Here is a 17035-nt window from a genome sequence, read left to right as displayed (position 1 = left end):
ATTGCAAAAGACCAAAAAATATTAGGCATGTGGCTGGCCCAGCTGCAAAAATGCTTATTGAAGACAAAAATTTAAAAAAAAAAATAGTGATAGGAAGGGTACAGACAAGAAAGTGGATAAAACTAGCACTGCCTGGGTGCCACCTAAGTGCCTGGCACTCTGCCCCACAGACTGTTGGTGGAACAGAGCAAGACATCAGGGATCAGAATCAGACTCTGCTTCTGGTGGTGGTGAGAGTAGGTGGCTTTGTGTCAGTTACAGTGCCTGAGCCTCTGTTTGCCTCTCTGTAAATGGGGCTATTAGCCCCTCCCCTGCAGAGCTGTCATAAAGACTAGAGATGATAGACAACACATTTCTGTGGTGAGCCCATTGGTACCTGGCAGCTGCTCTTGGTTTACATACATAGCTTCTTTCATATCTTCGCCTGAGAGGTAAAAGTTATTTGGACATGTTTTCTTAGAGAAGGAAACTGAGGCTTATAAGGTTCTATCACAGTGGTTCTCAACCTTCCTAATGCCGCGACCCTTTAATACAGTTCCTCATGTTGTGGTGACCCCCAACCATAAAATTATTTTCGTTGCTACTTCATAACTGTAATTTTGCTACTGTTATGAATCAGAATGTAAATATCTGATATGCAGGATGTATTTTCATTGTTACAAATTGAACATAATTAAAGCCTAGTGATTAATCACAAAAACACTATTAAATTATATATGCGTTTTCCGATGGTCTTAGGCGATCCCTGTGAAAGGGCCGTTCGACCCCAAAAGGGTCGCGACGCACAGGTTGAGAACAGCTGTTCTATCATTTGCCCAAGTCACACAATCAATAGTCATGAAGGTGAGGTTCAAAGAACAGTGATGCGAGAAAGTTTAAGAAGCAACTTCACAGGGGACGTGACGCACTTCTCCAGAAGCTAGTTACAAAGTCTCCAGATTTATTGAGAAGGGCCAGGCTTGGCGAATTTGCATGTATGTGATAGTGTCTAAGGTCTCTTTCTACCTGGGCATTGAACTCAGACCTTGGAATACAGCAACAACATAGCACTAAACATCCATAGCAGACTCTGGTAGAACCACAGCCTCCGATGCTTTCCCACCAGAATGCCAGGCGGCTGAACTCTAAAGTTATAAGAGCCCCAATAATAATATACTCTGCAGCTTACAAAGTTCCAGGAGGAACAAAAGAACAAAACATCTTGCAAACTGTCCAGTCAAATGCATTGTCCTATAAACTTTTTTTCACTTGCCCATGTCCAAAGTACCTCACCCTCCTGTTCCAAGTCAATGGAAATTGGACCTGATAACATCAGAATTCCCTGGGGTGTTTTAAAATAATGATCTAAACCTATATTCTCATTCCTTAGATTAGGAAGATATCAAAGAATCTACATTTTCCCTCAGCCCCCCTGCCCCTGCTGAGAGGAATATGGGTCCTGCCTACAACATCCAGACCTCTTAAAGGGAGTTGAGGCAAATCTGGTTCTAACTGAAGAGGGCAGCTATGCCTCAGGCTTTGGGGTTCTTACACTAAGTGCCAGGGTCCCCACCCAGTTGGTTTCCCTATTAGGAATCAAGATTGCTTCAGTCAAGTTCCTATCTAGGGACTGCTAGGGCTGGGGAGGTCTCATATGTGTGGGCTTAAACATAGCAGATCACATTTAAGGAGAACTCTGGTCTGATGTCTTCAGTGGAATCTTAGTCACATTCACGGATTAAGTATATCCCTTAGCATTTTATCCCTTTATGTTACCATAAAATGTGTGATTGTGTGAGCATTTCCACCTACAGAGCATCTATAATTATGGCTGTTTTTCCAAAGGAGAATGGATTCTAAAAAAGTTGTACAATATTTCCCTTATTCATTAGCCTATAATTTGGATTGCAAAAACCCTAAAAGTATTGTATGCTCTATATTGTGATGTTCCAATAATATCTAACACAGCCTCTCCCTAATGAATTACCCAGGCTAAGACTGACCTCCTATTCTAGGGCAGCATTAACGGCTGCTATGTTCAAGTTATTTCCCATTTTAAAGTTTGTGCTGGTTTAGATTGAGATAGGCAAATGAAAAAAAAATATATATATATAGAAAAGTGTATATTTAATCTCATTGATCTTTGTTTAATTTTAATAAATAAGAGTTCATTTAGCTCTCTACACACACACACACACACACATACACACAAGCACACACACAGGGATGTGTGTGTGTGTGTATTTGTTATCTGTTTATATGCACCTGACAAAATGTTTTCTCTTCATTTTTGTTTCTCAGTAATAGCTCTGGGGTGAATTGAAGGGGAGGGGGATGGAAAGGGGAATGTGGTTTCCATGACAATGCATTCCATAGTTACAGCCAGTAACCACTATGGTTTAAAAAAAACGAATCACTGTTACCTTAAGATATGAACACATTGCATTATTGGTCTGGAAAGCACTAATTTGGGAGTATACTGCATGGGGATATACCGCAATATTTTGAGAAGGAGATATTACTAGGGAATGCCAGCAAAGGATGCACTGATTTTAATAGTCAAAATAACCACCCTTCATTAGACATTTCAGTGATTGGTAACATTTACAATTCTTCCTAATAATCATCACTTTTGAAAAATGATACATGACAACTACATAGTACTAAACATGTTTCCTAATGACAACTTTCTTCAAAGCGAACTGAAAATCACATACCAAAAAAAAATAAAAAAAAATAACCCCACAGGATTATCAATAAATATGACGTGTTTAAGTTTAACCTTTTATTATTGTAATTATTATTCCTAATCAGAAAATGTAACAGTGAAGAAACATTAGTTATTTACTCATCTTTTCCTTTCTTTGCAGAGCCCTTCCATAGCAATTTTTAAAAAGAGGTGGTTTGTGTTGGAAGGGAAAAGTGTGTATTGGACAGTAGAGCCATGGTGCTTCTTCCTGCCGACTATGTGACTTCTAGCCATCTACTCTGCCTCTCTGACCTATTAATATGAAATGGGTATACTAAAGCATCTCTGTTTGTTCCAGTGCTGAAGTTCTCTGAGTGGGCTTTCAAATATAAGATCTTAACAATCTGAGAAGCCATTGTATTCAGTCACCTGTCTTCAGAAAATTAACTATTCTGTGGTGTTTACTATTTGATATGCTCTACTATAGTATTTGCTATGTAAACTGTTACATATTCAATGTATGCTGGAGTCAGATCCCACTTTTGATAGGGGGTTGTTTGTACCTCTTTCAAACTCTTCATTCAGTGACATCATGCTGGCAGCTTCCAATCAGCCATAAAGGAAGTACACAACATAAATTGGCAAACATGACAGATCAGTATTTTTTTCTTCAGAGAAACACTTACCAGCACAGCACTGGTTTAAATACTTTATCTACATTAACTTGTTTAATCACCACAAATACTCAATCTTACAAAAAAAAAAAAAAAAGAAAAAAAACAGGAAAAGAAAACTGAACCACAAACATTAAGTAACTTTGCTCAGGTTAACAAAACATGTATAGTAGTTAGTTAAATAAGTAACTAACAAAAATCTTGATGGCTTTCAACAATAAAGGTTTATTTCTTCCTCATGTTAGATGCCCTTCATAGCTTAACTGTGGCCCTCGTCCATGTTGTTCCATGAGCAGAAGAGCAGCCTCTATCAGGGACATGATGGCCCCATGGCAGAAGGAAAATGATCAATGGCTTTCAATATTTCTGTTCACACATTAAAAACATCTCCCTATTCACATTTTATTAGCCAAGGCATGTTAGTGGAAAAGAAAAAAAAAATACTCCTCTCACAGGGAGGAAGGAGAAAATAGTGGAAACAATAATACAATCAGATAATAGCTTAGTTGAGTGATAGAATTAGAATTTGAACCCAAGCATTCTGACTTGAGGACCCACATTCTTAACAACTAGGCCATTTTGCCTGTTATTTACAGCTAACACATCTCAATTTTTAACCTGCTTTCCATAATAGGGTTTGCTATTTAGTAACTCCATGAGGGATTTCTTCCCTGTGACTCCTATAAAGAAAGAAAGTAGATTTTGAAAACATAAGAGCTTTGGAACCAACCAGACACACCAGGTTTTGCCACTGGTTGCTGTGTGATTACAACTTTTGTACTCCTTTCTTCTTCCTCTCACTGCAGATGGAAGTCCACTTATTTTCACTTAATCTTGTAGTAGAGATGTTTTTCTGCAATTAATTCATCAATAATTTTGTACCACAAACTATATTTTTGTCATTGAACTTCTGAAATATGTTAAGGTAGAGAGGGATATAAATATATGCATTTCTACCATCAATGAGTTTACAAACGAATTAAAGAGATTGTCAAGAAATAAAGGCTCTTTCTGACAGTAGAAAAGTATATATAATTATGTATTAGTAAATGTACTTTAAATTCATAAGAATATTTGACCAGCCCAGTTAATGTCTCTGAACTACCATTTCCTGTTCTGCAAAAAGGTGATAATGTTATAGGATTGCTGTAAGACTTAGATGAGAAAATGTATTTCAATATGCCTGTGACTCATCTGGTTCATGCTAGACACTCAGTAAATTGGAGAAGCTCTATGTTGATTTCATAATTTTTGTTCCAATAAAAGTTTATCAGAGAGAATAAACCTATTTGACCCAATGTGTATAATCTCCTTATTCTGAACAATTCTAACTCTTTAACCTTTCTTCACATATTGTACTCTCCCTCCAAATCCTCAGCCCCTTTCTCAGCCCTCTCATGTCCCTCTGAGGAACACACAGCTGCAGTGAGGGTTTGTGTTAGAGTCAGACCTGATTCAACTGACTCCAGTATCTACCAAGCTTTCCCCATGATAGTCCAGTCTTTGTGTTCTCTGCAATTTCTGAGTCTTTCATTTCCACTCACCTGCCCCGGAGCATAAACCTATTTGGTTAGTCACACTTAGTGACTGGTTGACCTTTATTTGAATCATACTTGGCAGGTTTGTTTGACCTTTATTTGAAATAAGTTTCTTGTTTATTTGTAGTTTGGGATGATTGAGTCGATACATGAACTAATACAGAACAAATGAATGTGGGTTAAGTCAGGCTTTCTACAGCGCCACCTGGGCTCTGGTTGAACAAGTATAGATCTTTGTCTCCTAATCCAGCCCCCCTCACCCTCCTGCCTAGTTGGAAGGAGTACACCCTTTATTGAGGAAATGCCAGACCGTTGATTCCAAGTCAATTTTGACAATTCAGTTTAGCAGCAAGTCTTTTCAAATAATAATTGCCCTCACCTACAATGAGGCAAGGCAAAAGTTTGCCTATAAAACTGCTTATGATATTCATTTTCACCTTTATTGCCATTTTGAAAAAGCAGCCACAAAATATCACCCGCTGTACCACCTATGTGAGCATTTCTTCAGCAGAAAAAAAGTAAATAATAAAAAAGATCTTAGGTATCATTGTTCATCACATTTGGTTTCAATGTTGAAAGAATAATATTTGGGTCTTGGTTTCAGTCCCAGCTTTGATACTTATTATGTAACTGTAAGTCAGTTAATCTCTTTGAGAGTTAATTTTCTCATCCATTAAAAAAGGGGGAATGTTATTAAATAATAACACCTATATCAAAGGGTTCCTATGAGGATTCACAAAAATACCATCTGTGAAATTACCTATCAAATTGCCTGCTATATATTTTTCATAGCCAAAAATAGCATTTATTTTAATAATATTTATTCTAAGTACAAAAACAAAAGTTTAGTGTAGAAATAATTTTAAAATGATGTCAGGCACCAGGAAAAAAAAAAAAGGCGATTTGAAATTACAGTTCCATTGGCAGAGAAAAGTAATTTTAATATTTTGGAGGATACAGATATTACGGATATGTCTCCTATAATATTTCAACAAAATTATGTTCAAAATGTATATAGTGTAGGCTGATTTTGAAAATAACTTTGATACCTATCCCTGCTTTTATTTTATTTTTTAAAGAATACTGCTTGCTTCTTTTTTTTTAAAGTATACTTTGATTTTTTACAGAGAGGAAGGGAGAAGGATAGAGAGTTTGAAACATCAATGAGAGAGAAACATCGATCAGCTGCCTCCTGCACACTCCCTACTGGGTATGTGCCCGCAACCAAGGTACATGCCCTTGACTGGAGTCGAACCTGGGACCCTTCAGTCCGCAGGCCGACGCTCTATCCACTGAGCCAAACCGGTTAGGGCCCTATCCCTGCTTTTAGACAGATGTCTGCCTACAAAAACACCATTAACAGTGACATTGGATTTTGATATTTCATGGCAAATTTCATAAGTCCCTTCCTGTTGTGGGTAAAAAATGCTTTTGATTTCAATATTTGAAATTTGAAATATTCTAGTGGATAAATCTTTGCACAGATCCATAACAACACAGTTGAAGAATTTTTGGTGCAAAGGGCTTAGATATTTGAAAATTTTTAATGTATAATAGCCTATTTATATTTCTATCAATTTAAAGTTCCATTAAAAATCCTTACAAGACTCAGTTTTATTCTTCATAAACAATATCTTACAAGAGATACTTCACCAAAACTGCTGGTGGATTCCGAGTCTGCTTTGTCAGAAGATGCTTTTATTTTACTTGGTTACTTTATTGGTTTTTACATGATAGTTTAGCTTAGCATAAATTCTAGGTTGCCAGCTATTTTTCCCCAGTATTTTGAAGAGTTGAACTGGTTCTTTTCTCTGTAAGTGCTTAATTGTGTTTCCCATTGATCAATCTTATTCATTCATTATTTCAGTGTTCTAAAGATCCACTTCAAACTAATTAGACATGGAGTACATTTTCTTTATCCTGTTTAGGTCTTCTTGTGAAGGCTGCATCTAAGGATTTATGGCTTTAATCACTTAGGAAATAATGTAAAGACATATCACTTTGCATTTTTTTCACTCATGTTTCTATCCTTCCCCCCCCCCCCCCTTAAATTGCAGTTAGATACAGATTTACTATGCCTTTCTTTATTTTTTTTTAGCTGCTGTGTTGCACCATGGGTAATTCCTTCACATAGCCTTCCATTTACTAATTCTATCTTTAGTCCTTTAAAACCCTTATAATGTTTTTAATTGCAGTTATTATACTTTTATGTTTTAAAAGTTCTATTAGTTTATATTGAAATATAATTTAGATATTAATTATATATTACTAGAGGTCTGGTGCACAAAAATTTGTGCACTCGGGGGTAGAGGGCCCCTCAGCCCGGCCTGTGCCCTCTCACAGTCTGGGACCCCTCGGAGGTGACCACTTGCTGGCTTAGGTCTGCTCCCTGGGGTATTGGGCCTAAGATGGCAATCAGACATCCCTCTGGCAACCTGGGAGCCCTCGGGGGATGTCCATTTGCTAGCAGGAAGTAGACCTAAGCTGCAGTCAGACATCCTTAGCACTGCTGAGGAGGCGGGAGAGGCTCCCACCACCACTGCTGTACTGGCAGCCATCAGCCTGGCTTGTGGCTGAGCAGAGCTCCCCCTGTAAGAGCACACTGACCACCAGAGGGCAGCTCCTGCATTGAGCATCTGCCCCCTGGTGGTTAGTGTGTGTCATAGTGACCAGTCATTCCCAGTCTTTCTGCTGTTAGGGTCAGTTTACATATTACCCTTTTACTATATAGGATAGAGGCCTGGTGCACGGGTGGAGGCCGGCTGGTTTGCTCAGAGGGGTGATCCGGATCAGGGTGGGGGTCCCGCTTGGGTGCCTGGCCAGCCTGGGTGAGGGGATGATGGCTGTTTGCAGCTGGTCACACCCCCTTAGGGTGGGGGTCCCTACTTGGGTGCCTGACCAGTCTGGGTGAGGGGCTGAGGGCCGTTTTCAGGCTGGCGGTTGACTGAAGCTCCTAGGCTCTTTTTTATTTCCTTTTTTTTTTTTTTTTTTTTTTAAATTCTGGGATTTATTTACCTTCTATAGTTGTCACTGGAGCTGAGAGCCAGCTCTAGCTCTGAGGCCGTGGCTGGCTGAAAGCAGGTATCTGGGGATTGTTTGGCTTCTATAATTGAAACATTGTTGCTTCTGGAGCTCAGAGCTAGGCTGCGTCAGGCAGGGAACCTTGGCTTCCTCTATCACTGGAGCAAGCAAACCTCCTGCTTGCTTCAGCTGCATGGCTGCCGGCCGCCATCTTTGTTGGCAATTAATTTGCATATCCTGCTGATTAGGCAATGGGAAGCGTAGCAGAGGTATGGTTAATTACCATGTTTGTCTATTATTAGATAGGATGAGGTGTAAAAAACTTGACTTGCTACACTTATATTGCCAAATGATTACCACTGTAGCATTAACAAACAACTCTATCACCTCACATAATTATCATTTTTTGGTGTGGTGAGAACACTTAAGATCTGTTCTCTTAGCAACTATCAAGTATATAATATAGTATCGTTAACTCTAATCATCATCCTGTACATCAGATCCCCAAAACTTATTTATCTTATAACTGAAAGTTTTTACCCTTTGACCAATATGTCCCCATTCCCCCTCTCCCCCCCTCTCCTCAGTCCCTACCAAATACCATTCTACTCTGCTTCTACAAGTTTGGCTTTTTTAGATTTCACATATAAGAGATATAACACAGCATTTGTCTATCTTTGTCTGACTTATTTCACTTAGTATAATACCCTCAATTTCCATCTATGTTGCAAATGGCAGGATTCCCATCTTTCTATGGTTGAAATATATATATATATTCACATCTTTTTTATCCATTTATCTTTTAAGGGACACTTAGATTGCTTTTATGACTTGGCTATTATAAACAATGCAACCGTAAACTTTAGAGTGCAGATATCACTTTGATGACCTCTTTTCATTCCTTTAGATATATACTCAGAAGTGAGATTGATGGATCATATGGTAGTTTAATTTATTTATTTTTTGAGAAACGTCCATAGATTTCCAAAATGGCTGCACCAATTTACATTCCCACCAACAGTGCACAAGTGTTCCCTTTTCTCCACATCCTCTCAAGTACTTGTTATCTCTTGTCTTTTTTATGATTGTGTGGTCTTAATATGCATTTCCCTAAAGATTAGTGATGTTGAGCATTTTTTCATGAACCTGTTAGAAACCTGAATGTCTTCTTCAGAAAAATATCTATTCAGACCCTCTGCTCATTTTTTAATCAGGTTGATTGTTTTTCTACTGAGTTGTAAGAATTCCTTATATATTTTGGATATTAACCCTTTTTTGATATATGATTTATAAATATTTCTTCCTTTCTGTAGATTATCGTTTTGTTTTGTTGATTTACTTTTTTGATGGTCTGGTACATACAATTAATGAATGCTTAACAATATTCATTTGTTCACTCATTCATTTTTTAAATTTATAAATTATACACCAAAAACAAGCCAAGGAACTTATTTTAAATACATGTCAACCAAACAGAGAAAAATTCCTGTGAAATCACTAATCCCATTTTTATACTATTTGTCCATCTTTGAAACAAAAGCAAATTGTATATATATCTACACTAATAAAAGAGAAACATGATAATTGGCGTACGAACACTACCCTTACCATTGGCTAATCAGGGCAATATGCAAGTTGACTGTCAGCCAAGATGGCAGCCAGCAGCCAGGCAGCTTGAAACTAACATGAGGCTTGCTTGCTTCAGTGACGGAGGACTCCAACGTTCCCCGCTTGCGGCTGCAGGCCTCTGAGCCTGCAGTTTCAAACATTGTAACAAATATAGATGCTAAACAAAAACCCCAGAAACCAGCTTTCAGCCGGCTGGGATCTCAGAGCAGGAGTTGATACAGAGTTTCGAGAACCGAAACAAACCAGATACCTGCTTTCAGGAGCGGAGGCCTAAGAGCTGGAGCCTCAGAGCTAAAGCTGGCCCAGAATAAAAAAAGAAAAAAAAGAAAAAAAGCAGCAGTTGGGAGCTTCAGTCCCAGCCTGAAAACAGCCCTCAGCCCCTCACCCAGACTGGCCAGGTACCCCAGTGGGGACCCCCACCCTGATCCAGGACACTATTCAGGGCAAACCGGCCGGCCCCCACTCGTGCACCAGGCCTCTATTCTATATAGTAAAAGGGTAATATGCCTCCCAGCACTGGGATCAGCAGAGCTGAGAGGCCTCCTGGCACCAGGATCAGTGTGACAGGGGGCAGCACCCAAACCCCCTGATTGCCATACAGCTCTGTCTGTGACAGGGGGCAGGGCCACAACCTCCCTATCGGCCCTGCTCTGTTCGTGACAGGTGAAGGCGCCCCAACCCCCTGATGGGCCCTGCTCTGTGGGTGATGGGGTAGAACCATAACCTCCCCATTGGCCCTGCTCTGAGTGTGACAGTGGCGACGCCCCAACCCCCTGATCAGCCCTGCTCTCTGGGTGATAGAGGGCGGCGCCCCAACCAATGATCCGCCCTGCTCTGTGTGTGACAGGGGGCGGTGTGCCAACTCCCCTATTGGCCCTACTCTGTGAGTGACAGGGGGGAGCTCCTCAACCCCCTGATGGGCCCTGCTCTGTGCGTGACGGGGGGGGGGGGAGCTCCCCAACCTCCTGATCGGCCCTGCTCTCTGCGTGACAGGGGGCAGCGCCCCAACCCCCTGATTGGCCCTGCTCTGTGCGTGACAGGGGGTGGCGCCACAACCTCCCCATCGACTCTGCCTTGAGTGTGACTGGGGGCAGTGCCCCAACCCCCCAATCAGCCCTACCCTGAGCATGACTGAGGGTGGCATCGCAACCTCCCGATCCGCCCTGCTCTGTGCATGACAGGGGCAGCGCCCCAACTCCCCAATTGGCCCTGCTCTGAGCCCAACCTTGGGCTGCACCTAGGGATTGGGCCTGCCCTCTGCCACCCAGGAGCAGGCCTAAGCCAGCAGGTCGTTATCTCCCAAGGGGTCCCAGACTTCGAGAGGGCACAGGCCGGGCTGAGGGGACCCCCCCCCTTCCCCCCGAGTGCACAAATTTTTGTGCACCGGGCCTCTAGTATATATATATATATATATATATATATATATATATATATATATATATATATATATATATTCAGAGTTCAACTTTGTGAGCAGCAATTCATGAGCAAACTATGTTCAAAATATGGCTCATTTAAATGGGTTTTATATTGTCACTGTGCTTCTCTACTACAAATAGAATTTCATTACCAGCTTTTTTTCATGTGAACAATAGATGGCTCTTCTAACTGCAAGAACTAAATGAGGTGACTGAAGAACTCCATGCTATTATATTTCAAGCAGGAGCCTTCCTACCTAACCCAAACGGAATAAGCCCTCAATGAAACCATTGCTCACCTAAAACTGTGAAGACATCAGATCCATCTTACAATCTCCAGCTACATACCATAGGATTAAGATTATGGCAATTATCTCCTTTTCTCTTTATTACCTGGAAGCATGCTAGCAAAAGTCCTTAATGGCACCAAATTATAAATATAGCCTAACTAGATTTCCATTTCCTTTTTGCTTAGATTACTGTAAGACCATTGTGAGAAAGCTATCTACTAGTACAATGTGAGAGTTATTCCTCTTATAAGAATGCTGGTGTTCTCTTTCTTCATTATCAGTACAGCCAGTCTCAAGTACAGTGAATTTGAAGATCTGAATTGTGTTTGCTCAAGTTGTTAGCATCTGACCATGGAAAAAGCCTTTGCTGGGTTCACGATGGTAAGACGGATCATGAGAATTCTCCTGTTTTCTGCTCTAAAGCTTATGGCCAATCACAAGAATTCTTTAAAAGGATATTAGCTTGTAAGAACATGTAATAAATAACTTCAAAATGCAATGGGTATTTAATTTTAAAGCGTGCCTTTAATATTTATGTAAAATGTTTTTTTGTACTCATTCAATAGAAACTTATCTGGCCACTGGGTAAAGCTAGCAGTAAAACTACTGGTCCGCAACATATTTAACATATTTACTTCACTTCCCTCCCTCTCCCTCCCCACCCCCTTTGTGTGTGTGTGTGTGTGTGTGTGTGTGTGTGTGTGTGTGTGTGTGTGTCTTAATCCTCAAAATCTCACCTAAGGGTATTTTTCCCATTGATTTTTAGAGAGCATGAAAGGAAGGGGGAGAGACAGAGAGAGAAAAACATGTCACATACATTAGTTGCTTCCTGCATGTGTCCCAACTCTGGCGGGGGATCAGCCTGCAACTAAAGTGCATGCCCTTGACTGGAATCAAACCTGGAACCCTTCAGTCAGCTGGCGATGCTCAAGCCACTGAGCCAAACAGGCTAGGGCTCCCCTTTTTGGTTCCCAATCAGTGTTTGCTTATTCATTCATTCATCCAACAAATAATTTCCTGTTTCTGTTACATTGGCACTATGCTAAGTTTGGGATATAGTGGATCTATAACTACAGATCAATTCAAGCCTCAGAGAAATTACAGACCATGGGGAAGGCAGATTCGGGTGAGTGCTCTGAGCAGCCATGTGGCAGTCAGAATAGGCATAATTGGGAAAGTGATAAGTGAGTTGAAATCATAAGAATGAATGAAAAATTACTGGACAAATAGAGGACGAAAGAACATCTCAAACAGAGAAACTAGAGTATGCAAAGAATATGTGAGGCCTGAAAACAAGGAATTTAGGAAGGAATAAGATAAACTCAGAATAGTGGGAACACAGGAAGCAAGGGGAAACATCAAAGTGAGAAGAGCCGAAGAGGAAGCAGAGAGCAGACGATGGAGGTTATAGTTAAGATTTTTTAAAAAAATTCTAAAACTCTTAGGAAACTACATAAGGAATATTTAAAAAGCAGCTTTATTATTTATAACTGAAGTTTAATAAACTACAAATATTTAGAATGCACAACTTGATGTTTTAACATATATATTATACATCCATGAAACTACTAGCACAATCAAGAGAGGGAACGTATGTATCACCCTCAGAAGTTTGCTTATATACCTTTATATCCCTGCCCCTCAAACTCTACCCTACTCCCCCACCTCAAAGCAACCACAGATCTGCTTTCTGTCACCACCAAGTAGTTTGCAAGTTTTAGAAATTTATATAATTAGATAATACAGTATGTGTTTTTTGTCTGATATTTTTATTGTGAGGTTTATCTAGGCTGTTGCATGTGTCCATAGTTCATTTCCTTTTTATTGCTGAATAATATTACACTGTAAAGTTATAATACTATTGGTTTATCCATTCATCTGTTGATGGACATTTGGATTATTTCCAGTCTTTTGTTATCCAGTTGATATTTGTGAATAAGTCTTTGTACAGACATATAGTTACTTTTCTATTGAACTGGAAAAGGTTGATCACAAGGTAGATCATAAGGTAGATGTATGTTTATATTTTTAAGAAACTTCCAAACTGTTTTTCAAAGTGATTGTATCATTTTACATCCCCACCAGCAGTGTATGAGAATTCCAATCTCCTCTTATCTAAGGTAACACCTGATATAGTCAGTCATTTAAATTTTAGCCATTCTAATAGAGGGATAGTAGTATTTCATCATAATTTTTATTTGTATTTCCCTAATGACTAACAGTGTTCTACATCTTTTCAAGTGCTTATTTGCTGTCTTCTTTGATAGTGTCTATGTAAATTTTTTCATATTTGAAATTGAGCTTTTTGTTTCTTATTGTTGAGTTTTGAGTTCTTTGAAAATTTTGGATTTAAGGTTTTAATTAGACAGGTGTTTGCACATATATTTTTTCTCAGTCTGCAGTCTGCCTTTTCATTCTTTTAACAGTATCTTTGTCCAAATTATTTTTTTTCCTTTTTAGTTCATACTTTTAGTGTCGCATCTAAAAAAATATGTGCCTAACCAAAGGCCACAAAGATGTTCCCTTCTGATTTTGTCTAGAGCTTTTGTGACTTTAGGTGTTGCATTTAGGTCTATGGTCAACTTTGTGTTAATTTTAGTATAGAGTATGAAGTATGGATCCAAGTTCATGTTTTGCATATGTATATTCAGTTGTTCCAGCACCTCTTGCTGTAATAACTATCTCTTCTCACCGGAATTACATGCCTTTGTAAAAAAGTCAGTTGTCCTTCTATGCATGGTTTATTTATAGATTCTCAACTCCTTTCTATTGACCCATATGTCTACCTTTACACAAATGCCATATTTACACAAGGTCTTTCAGAGCTGTTCTGATTTTATAAAAACTTTGAATTTCCATATGAATTTTATAATTAGCTTGTTGATGTCAACAAAGATTTCTACTGGGATTTATAGAGATTGTGTTGAATCTCTCATTCAGTTTAGAGAGATTAAACATCTTAGTAACATTGAGATTTCCAACCCAGAAGCAAGGTCTCTCTCCATTTATTGAGGTCATCCTTTATATTCCTCAATAACATCTTTAATTTTCTATGTACAGCTTTTTCACATCATTCATCATATTTATGCCTAAGTATTTCATGTTTATATTATTGTAAAGGGAACTGCTGATTTCACTTTCTGACTGTTCATTCCTAGTATGTAGAAATACAATTGTGTTTGTATATTGACCTTTTATCCTGCAACCTTGTTAAACTCACCAATTAGTCTGGCAGCTTTTTCTGTAGATTCTATCAAATCATCTGTAAATAGAAACAGTTTTACTTTGTCCTTTGTTTCTTTTTCTTAACTGTAAGTGCTGCATGGAAAAATGTTGCATAAAAGTATTGAGACAAGTTATTCCTGATCTTAAGGGAAAAGTATTCAGTCTTTCACTATTAAGTCTAATGTTAGTTATAGTGGGTGTTTTTTTTTTCATAGATGCTCATTATTAGATTGAGGAAGTTCCCTTCTAATTTCTTCTACTTTATTGAGTTTTTATTTTTTAATCAGAAATAAATGATGGATTTTCTCTGATGTTTTTTCTACAACTATTCTGATCACTATTTTTTTAGTTTATTAACGTGATAATTTTTGAATGTTAAACAACCTCATGCTGCTAGGATAAATCTCACTTGGTCATGATATACTGTAATTTTAATACAGTATTGGATTCCATTTGCTAAAGTTTTGTTTAGAATTTTTGCATCTATGTCCTGAGGGATTTAGTCTGTAGTATTATTTTCTTATAAGACATTTTCCCATTTTTGATACTAGTGAAATATTGTCCTTATAGAATAAATAGGAAAGTATTGCTTTTTTCATAATATTCCCAAGCTAGAAACAACCAACATGTACATTAATAGCTAAATGAATAAACAAAACAAGATTCATCCATACAAACTCAAAATCATTTATCCAGTTGAAAGACTACAGGCACAAAAGTATGCATACAGTATAATTGCATTTATATAAAATTCTAGAACATAAAAGTTAACATTATTGTGATAGCAAGTAGATCTCTTGCTGTATAGACCTAGTGGTAGAGGGAGGAAAGAGCTGAAAAGGGGCATGAAGGGTCTTTCAAGGGTGATGAAAATGATCTGTATATTGTGGTGGTGGTTTCACTGGTGTTCATATCTGTCAAAGTGTGCCAAATTGTAAATTTTAAATATATGCACTTACATGGAAATTATACTTCATTAATGTTTATTAAAATATCTTAGATGGTTTAGGATTCAAGATCAAGGAATTACATTGATTTTCTAAGTAAATTATCAAACTACACACCAATATTGCAGGTTTTAAGCAAAATCACTTCCAAATTAATTTCTTTCTACACAGATATTACATAAGCTGGTGATATTCTACTTTGTTAGAAGATAAAATTCCAGTGTTCAGTATTCTAGAAGTAGAAAAACATTCATTGTATGAGTTTGCCAAGACCACTCACATAATTACTTTGTTCACTCACATGTATTTTACCAGATTTTAAAAAATACTTTATATCACTAGGAAAAGATGTATCTTTAAAAATGAAAAGTTTCTAGTGACGAAATCCCAATGTTTGGAAGTTGAGAATTTAGAAATATACAGGAAGCAATGAGTGTGTGTGATTGAAGAATGAGAATTATCTGGCTAAGGGATCTGGGATTTTTGTTTTAATGTTGTCTCCATTCCTGACATCTGATAGCAGAGCAGGGAAACAGAACCTGGTGAAGGGCCCACCCACTTCACATAAAACCCATATAGTACTACATAAAACTAGCTCATCCGTATGGGTAATGATACTAACTTAAATAATATCTTGCTTACAGTATGTGATAGGTGTTCCTTGGGCCCAGATCCCAGCTAGAACCTACACTATATTATCTCAGAGGATATTGATGAGACTCATGGCCTCACAATGCCTGGGTACATACTGTAGTTCAACCCAACATTGGAGGGACCATCAGCTCCAACTTTGAGAAACTGGCAGATCACCACTGCTGTTGCATTCTATGGCACCCACTAAAAAAGAGAGGGAAGCTGCTCACAGTTGAGAGGAAGAAAAAGACACAGCAATTACATCGCTTATGTTTGAATCCAGCACCAACCACCTACAGGTCAAGGGTTCTTAGGCAAATGTCTCTAAGTATCTGTAGCTTGTTTTACTCATCTGTAAATGGCATTAGGAAAGTATTTACAATCCTCAGAGATTTAAATGATTTAATGCATAACACTGCCTCGCATACAGTAAAGTATGATTCAGTATTATTATTGTTGTTCTTGTTATCACCCTTATATTATAGTTGTACAGAAAACTCAATTCAATCTTTAAAAATTAATTTGAATATCACCCCTTTGAATCCTTTGCTAACTCTTTCCACTCAGACAGCAACCACCTCTCCCAATATTATTTTGGACTTTTAATGTTTTTTTTCTTTTCTTTATAACACTTAGGAAAAAGCGATGTAAGTAGGCACTGTGACAGGTACTGGATATGTAGTGGTACATGAGACAAACAGGAAATGTACTCTACCATCATGAAGCCATTTTTCTAATGCGGAAACGGACAATTAGAAAGATTCAAGGCTTGTTCAGATCACTTAAGGGAGGAGTGAAGCTAGGATACAGAGCCAGCTTCAGAGTTCTGATGGCTGCATTCCTTGTACTACACTATCCTGCCTCCCAGCTTATTGTATTTATTATGCTCCTTGTTTACCTAAGTCTCTTTCCCACTAATATGTGTTTAGTTTAATGTTAGGTACACAATTGAAGCTCAGAAATTACTTGTTTCCACAATCAATCATTCAAAT

At 38.4% G+C, this 17035-nt stretch overlaps 1 protein-coding gene across 5 annotated transcripts in view; it reads right to left on the bottom strand.

The window, feature by feature from the left end:
• DLG2 (discs large MAGUK scaffold protein 2) overlaps window positions 1-17035 on the bottom strand; it is a 1392511-nt gene that overhangs the window by 1196328 nt on the left and 179148 nt on the right. The window lies entirely within an intron of this gene.

Source organism: Myotis myotis, unplaced genomic scaffold (assembly GCF_014108235.1).
Source record: "Myotis myotis isolate mMyoMyo1 unplaced genomic scaffold, mMyoMyo1.p scaffold_m19_p_10, whole genome shotgun sequence".
Lineage (NCBI taxonomy): Eukaryota > Metazoa > Chordata > Mammalia > Chiroptera > Vespertilionidae > Myotis > Myotis myotis.
The sequence above is the reverse complement of the archived record's forward strand: the minus strand, read 5'-3'. Positions and strand labels throughout refer to the sequence as shown.